Source organism: Octodon degus, unplaced genomic scaffold (assembly GCF_000260255.1).
Source record: "Octodon degus isolate 3935 unplaced genomic scaffold, OctDeg1.0 scaffold00063, whole genome shotgun sequence".
Classification (NCBI taxonomy): Eukaryota; Metazoa; Chordata; class Mammalia; order Rodentia; family Octodontidae; genus Octodon; species Octodon degus.
Window position 1 is genome coordinate 13,731,095 of NW_004524639.1, and position 7,584 is coordinate 13,738,678.

Below are 7,584 nucleotides of genomic sequence, written 5' to 3' on the forward strand. Positions count from 1 at the left end.
ACACACACACACACACACACACACACACACACACACACATATAAAAATATGTGTATAACCCAACATAAGATTGATACTGTTTCATTGAAATTTTAATGATCTTTTAAATAGGTTCATCTACTACATTTTACATAGTCTTACATAACTATCATTTTGAGAGTTCTTTATTCTTCATCCAGGAGCATACTATAACTTTTCTTGCCTTCTGAATTATGTTCTTTGTTATTTCCTATAGACTACATCTGGAGGTATTAGAATATTTCGAGTTTGTATAACTAGAAAATATTTTAAGGATTTTCTTTTTTCTTTCTAATGTGAATAAGATGCTATTTAATTTTGTTTTTCCATAGCTAATTTTTCAATGCATATAATTTAAGGATTTTTTTCTTTACAATAAGTTTTGGACAATTTCATTTTTGTGTATCTGGGTATGATTTTATTCAAATTTTTGTTCCAAAATGTTCATTTTTCTTGGAAATGCAGTTTTATAAGTTCAACTAAATTCAGAAATTTTAAATCTTTAAATATTTATTGCCTACCTCTTTCTACTTTGAGAATTCTAATTATATGAATATAAGTTTCTTGATTATGACACAGAGTAAACTATTATATGACTGATCTGCAAATTCTTCCCCAATTTTATTTTTGACAATTTTTATTGTTATATTCATTTAAATTTGCAAATAATTTATTTGCAATGTACAATCTATTATTAATCTCATGTGATGAATCCATTCCAGAAATATTACTCTGAAAATCATTGTATGTATCTTGTATCTTTCACATTTCAGTATTTGTCTACAATTTTTAATATAATATGTAATTATTCATTTTCAATAAAGTTAATGGAAAAAAAGATGAACAGGCTGTTGAGATTTACACGCAGCAAAGACTGGCTGAGTGGAAAGCAGGTCACCTAAAGAATAAATTTGGAGTTTTGGAAATCTCTGGAAAGAACTATGTTTAGGAAGTTACCAAAGCTGGTGAGGGCTTGTGGGTGGTCTTGCACCTTTACAAGCAAGAGATTTCTGCCCAGGCCCTGATCAATCAGTACTTCAGTGTACTGGCCAGGCAGTTTCCTGATGTCAAATTTATCTAGGCCATTTCAACATTGTCCATACACAACTACACCGATAGGAACATGCCCACAGTGTTCCTCTGCTTTGAACGTGACATCAAACTCACTTCATCTGTCCTCTGGTGTTTGGGGGCATGAACCTGACAAGAGATGAGTTGGAGTGGAAACAGCCCGAATCTAGAGCGATCAACACAGACCAGGAAGAGAACCCCAAGAAGCCCATTGAAGACCTGCTGCTGTCCTCGGTGTGCGGTTCTGTCCCCATGCGGAGGAAGGACAGTGACTCCAAGGGGGACTAAGGCTGCCCCTACTGCAACTGTGCACACTTTCTTGATGTGTCAGGGCATCTGACTGTTAAAAAAGAAAAGAAGAATAAATATTTTTGAATTTTAGACTCCTTATAATTGTGTGTAACATCTTATCTATTTATGAAACAATCATTGCTCAGAATTGTATTAAATATCTTGGAATTATCTTTTCAAATAAAATTTCTTGAGATCCATCCCTACCCAGGAACGGTGAGTTTGTGGGAGAGCTTCCTACTACTCTGAGCCCACGGGTCCAAGCCCAGAGGCAACGTGGGTGAGACCCTCTTCCAAACCAATGGGACCTCCCCAATTCGCAGTCCACTCACTCCTACCCAGTGAGTGAGAACTTCTGCTGCATTCTAGGGACCCCCAGATCCAGCCCTAGCCCAGGCACAGTGAGTGTGTGGGAGAGCTTCAGGCTACCCTCTGCCAGCAGGACCTGTCCATTCAAGCCCAGGCACAGCATGGGTGAGACCCACTTCCACCCCCTTAAGATCCCAACTACCCCTACACCTGCCAAGTGAGGGAGAACACCTGCTGCATTCTAGGGATCCCCAGATACAGCCATAGCTGAGGCCCAGTGAGTGTGTGTGAGAGCTTCCTCTTCCCCCTATTTCACCTTGTCCCCTTCAGACTCAGCTCAGGCCTGGCATAAAGGCCTGGGGTGAACCTAGCAGCTGCAGTCCCTGCAGAGAGAGTAGGGGATATAACCACCCAGCTAGTCCAGGAGAAGAACACCTTGCCAGAGGAGTACAACAGATTCACTCCCAAGGGTGGCAGCAAGAAGGAGCTGAGCACAGCAGCCAGAACCAAGACAGGCACAGCTGGATAAATTCAAACTTTGTAGATCTGCACCTGAACTTCAGAGGTGTTAAGGTTATAACAGCACCAAAGCTCTACAACAAAAGTCAGAAGACTGCTATACAAAATGAAAGCAAGAAGGAGCAAAATGCGATCTCAGATCCCAAGCCCATCCATAACAAGTGCAGAGGACACTAAGACAGAACAAAATGAGAATCACACAGCTGAAATCAATGAATCCATGGCTTCTGAAATAAAGAAACAACTGCAGAAAGGTATATAGGAACTCAGACTGGAAATGAAAAAAAAGAAATCCCTGAATTAATAACATTTGCAGTAAAGACTCAAATGCAGAATCATATGGAGGAAAGCCAGTGCCCAACCAGAACAAGTGCCGAAGACATTAGCTCAGCTCAAATGTATGAATTAATAGCGTCGATAGTAAATAAGCAACAGCAGAGAGTTATAGAAAAACACAGAGTAGAATTATTTTCTGGAATAAAAATAGAATTCTCCGAAATCATAGCATCTGAAGTAAAGAATCAAATACAGAAACTTAGGGAGGAAACACAATCTGAAAAAAAAAACTCTACAGTAAAAAATTAATAACTGCTTCTAAAGAAGGCATAGATTAAAAAAATAGAGGAGATTAGAAAAATGACGGATTCGTTAAATGGGCAACAGGAAAGAAATAGATCTCATGAAGCAGAGTCAAAGAGATATAGAGGAAATTAAAATGTCAATCACAAGCTTGCAAAATCGTTTAAGTGAAAGGGACGACAGAGTTTCAGATCTTGAAGATGCTGGTGCAGCTAGTGAAAAGGTATGAAAAGATCTCTTAAAAACAATTAAGATGCAGGAAAATATAATTCATCACTTGCAAGAAAATGCAAAGGTGAACAATGTGAGACTAATAGGTATCAATGAGAAAGAAGGAGTCATTGCAAATAACAATAAAAAATATGGACAGATGTACTAGCAAAAACCTTCCCAAATATGATGAAATAATCTGACATCCAGGTAACTGAAGCACACAGGACGTCACGTAACCTCAACCCAATTAAAAACACACTGAGACATATAGTAGTCAAGATCCCAGAAATCCAGCAGAATAATAATATAATGAAAACAGCTAGAGAAAAAAAAGCTGATCACAATCAAAGGAAAACCCATCAGAATTATATCCGACCTCTCTCACAAATCATGAAGGCAAGAAGAGCATTGAGCAGAGTACTTCAAGTCCTTTATGAAAACAAATTCCAGCCCAGACTGGTATACCTTGCAAAACTCTCTTTCAAGTTTGATTGAGTAGTGAAATACTTCCATGACAAAAAAGAACTAAAGAATTTCATGATGACAAACTCAACACTACACAGGATCCAGAAAGATGTTCTACAGAGGGACCAAAATGATCAGAACTCCATGAATGAGATGAGAAGAAACCAACTAAATAGGGCAAACAATTAAACATAGGAGAAAAAGGAATAAACAACAGCAGATAAATATCATGTCTATCATAAGTCAACACATCTCAATTATAACCATCAATGTAAATGGACTCAATTCACCAATTAAGAGAAATAGACTGTCACAATGGATTAGGAAACAAAATTCAACAATATGCTGCATACAAGAAACACATTTAACTCATAAAGACATTCACAGGTTGTAAGTCAAAGGACAGAATAAATTACTACATGTCGCAGCACCTTAGAAAAAAGCAGGGGTAGCAATCCTATTCTCAGACTGTCTCAAGTTCAAATAAAGAATGATCAAATGAAGTAAAGAAGGACACTATATACTGGTTAGTGGAAAAATAGAAGAGGAAGGGGGTAACACTCATAAATATGTATGCGCCAAACAAGGGAGAACACAACTATAAAAAGGAAATCTTACTGGACATGAAAAATCTAATATCCAATATCACAATCTTAAAAGGAGAGCTCAACACTCCTTTATCCCAAAAAGATAGATTAACCAGAAAAAAATAAGCAAAGAAATAGAGCTGAACCAGATCTTAAAACAAATGGACTTGGTGGACATATACAGAGTGTTCCACACAAAAACAGCTAAATACACATTTTTTTCTCAGCAGTACATGTGTTATTTTCAAAAATAGACCACATACTGGTCCATAAGTCATGCTTAAGAATATGCAAGAAAACACAAATTATCACATGAGTATTTTCTGACCAGAACGAATGAAACGAAATAAAGAAAAAAGAAACCAGAAAAGAACCCTAAATACATGGAAATTTAAAAATACCCTACTAAGCAACCAATACTCAGCAACCAATTGGTCATAGATGAAATTAAATAAGAAATTCAGCAGTATCTACAATTCAATGAATATTCAGGCACAAATTTTTGGAATTCATGAGATATGATTAAAACAGTGTTCAGAGGGAAATTCACAGGTGTGAACTCACACGTTAGGAAAAAAGAACAGGAACAAATAAAATCCCTAATGCTGCACCTCCAACAACTAGAAAAGGAGGATAAAATCAAACTCAGAGCCCAAAGATGGGAAGAAATCATAAAGAATAGAGCAGAAATTAATTCATTGAGACTAAGAAAACAGTTCAAAAAATTAATGAAACAAAAAGTTGGTTCTTTGACAGATTGAATAAAATTGATAAGCCCTTAGCTAACCTCCTCAAAAAGAGGAAAGAAAAATTCAAATACAAGCAATAAGGAAAGAAATATATTTGGAACAAGAAAAGACCTTAGCTAACCTCCTCAAAAAGAGGAAAGAAAAATTCAAATACAAGCCATAAGGAAAGAAAAGGGTGTAATTACCACAGTGGCATTGGAAATTCAGAACATTATGAAGAGCTACTTTGAGAATATTTACTCTCACATAATAGAAGACACAGAATAAATGGACAGAATCCTAGACAGGGACTAATTACCAAAACTGAATCAACAAGATATAACCACTCTCAATAGACCAATAACAGGCAATGAAACATGAGATGTAATAAAAAACCTAAGGACAAAGAGAGGTCAAGATCTGGTTGCATTCACAGCTGAATTCTACTGGAAATTTAAAGAAGAATTAGTCCCTATACGCCTCAAACTCTTCAATAAAATTGAAAAGGAAGCAATCCTCCCGAAATCATTCCTGTGGTCAAGAATTTTACTGATAGCAAAACTGGGGAATGATGCAAGTAAAAAAGTGAACTACAGGCCAATTACCCTTATGAACATAGATGCAAAAATTCTCAATAAAATTCTAGCAAACAGAATGCAGCATATCAACAAGATCATACACCATGACAAGTTAGGATTCATCCCAGGGATGCAAGGATGGTTCAATATTTGAAAATCTTTAAAAGTAATACACTATATCAATAGAGTAAAAACTAAAAACTGCATGATGAACTGAATTGATGCAGAAAAAGCTTTTGACAAAGACCAACACTCATTCCTGTTCGAAGTAGTACAGAAAATTGGAGTAGATGGCCTCTATTTCAATCTGGTAAAAGCCATTTATGAAAACTCAATAGCTAACATAATTCTAAATGGGCAAAACCTGAAATCTTTTACTCTTAGATCTGGTACAAGACAAGGATGGCCTCTATCACCATTGCTATTCAATATAGTTCTGGAATCATTAGCTAGAGCGACTAGACAAGAGAAATAAATAAAAGGAATAAGAATTGGTAAAGAAGAAGTTAAATTATCATTATTTACAGATGACATGATAAGTTACTTGGAAGACCCAAAAAACTCCACAAAGATTCTACTAGAATTAATACAGAAATTCAGTAGAATAGAAGGATACAAAATCAATACCCAAAAGTCAATAGCATTCCTCTACATGAGAAACAAACACACTGAGAGAGAAATTAGAGAAACAGTACCTTTTACAATAGTAATGAGGAAAATGAAATACCTTGGAATAAATCTATCTAATGAAGTCAAAGATCTTTATAGGCACAACTATAATACTTTTAAAAAAGAGATCGCAGAGGATTTCAGAAAGTGGAAAGATATTTCATGATGCTTGATAGGAATAATCAACACTGTGAAGATGGTCATACTCCCAAAATTGCTGTACAGATTTAACGTAATCCCTGTCAAACTACCACCAATATACATCACAGACCTCAAGAAATCGACCCTTAAATATATTTGGAACAAGAAAAGACCTAGAATAGCAAAGACAATTCTTGGCATCAAAGACAAGGCAGGAAGAATGACAATTCCTGTCTTGAAATTATACTACCAATCTACTGTGATAAAATCAACATGGTATTGGCAACGAAATAGATCAAGGATTCAAAGGAATACATTAGAAGATGCAGAGGCTTCTAGGAACACACTCCACCCCTTTATCTTTGATAAAGGGGCCAAACATGCTCACTGGAAGAAAGATAGCCTCTTTAAGAAATAGTGCTGGAAAAACTGGCTCTCTACATGCCAAAAACTAAAACTTGACCCAGGTCTACCACCATGCACTAAGCTAAAGTCAAAATGGATTAAAAATATAAACACTAAAAGAGAAAAATTAATCTCCTAGAAGATAAAGTTGGAGTAACTCTTGAAGACATAGGGTAGGCAAAGATTTCGTGAACAAAAATCAAATCGCATGGGAAACACTTGAAAGAATTAACATATGGGACCTCCTCTCATTGAGAAGTTTTTGCACGTCAAAAGAAATTAACAACAAAGAGAAAAGACAAGGCATAAATTTGAAAAATATCTTCACAAATAAGTATTCTGACAAAGTTCTGCTCTCTAGAATTTGTAAATAACTAAACAACATTAGGGCCCCAATTTTTTTATTTTATTTTTTATTTTTATTTTTGGCGCAACTGGGGATTGAACTCAGGCCCTTGTGCTTGCCAGGGAAGTGCTTATTCCACTGAGCCATCTCCCTGGGCCCTCGGGCCCCAATTTTAAAGACCCAGTCTAGAAATGGTTATCCAACACTTCTCAGAGGATGAAAATAAAGAAGAGAATAAATATGTGAAAAAATGTTCCCCATCTCTAGCCATCAATGAAAGGCAAATTAAAACAACATTGAAATACCATCTCACCACAGAATGAATGTCTCTCCTAAAGAAATCAAACAACAACAAGTGTTGGAGAGGCTGTGGAGAAAAAGGAACTCTTCTCCACTGCTGGCAAGAATATAGACTGGTGCAAACTTTAGGGAAATCAGAGTGGAGATGGCATAGAAAGCTAGGACTGGAAATCACATTTAAACCAGCTATTCCTTTACTCAGAACTTTCCCAGAGTATCTGAAAACATCATATCATAGTGATATATGTGTGCCTATGTTTATAGCAATGCAATTTGTAATAGTCATATCTTAGACACAACCAAGATGTCCATTACCTGAGGAATGGGTGAAAAAGATGTGGTATTTTAATACAATGGTGTATTAC

General features: G+C 36.2%; 1 pseudogene; it reads left to right on the plus strand.

Annotated features, from left to right (window-relative positions):
• LOC101560743 overlaps positions 1-1,377 on the plus strand; it is a 127,400-nt pseudogene extending 126,023 nt beyond the window's left edge.
• Positions 1,378-7,584: the final 6,207 nt, after the last annotated feature.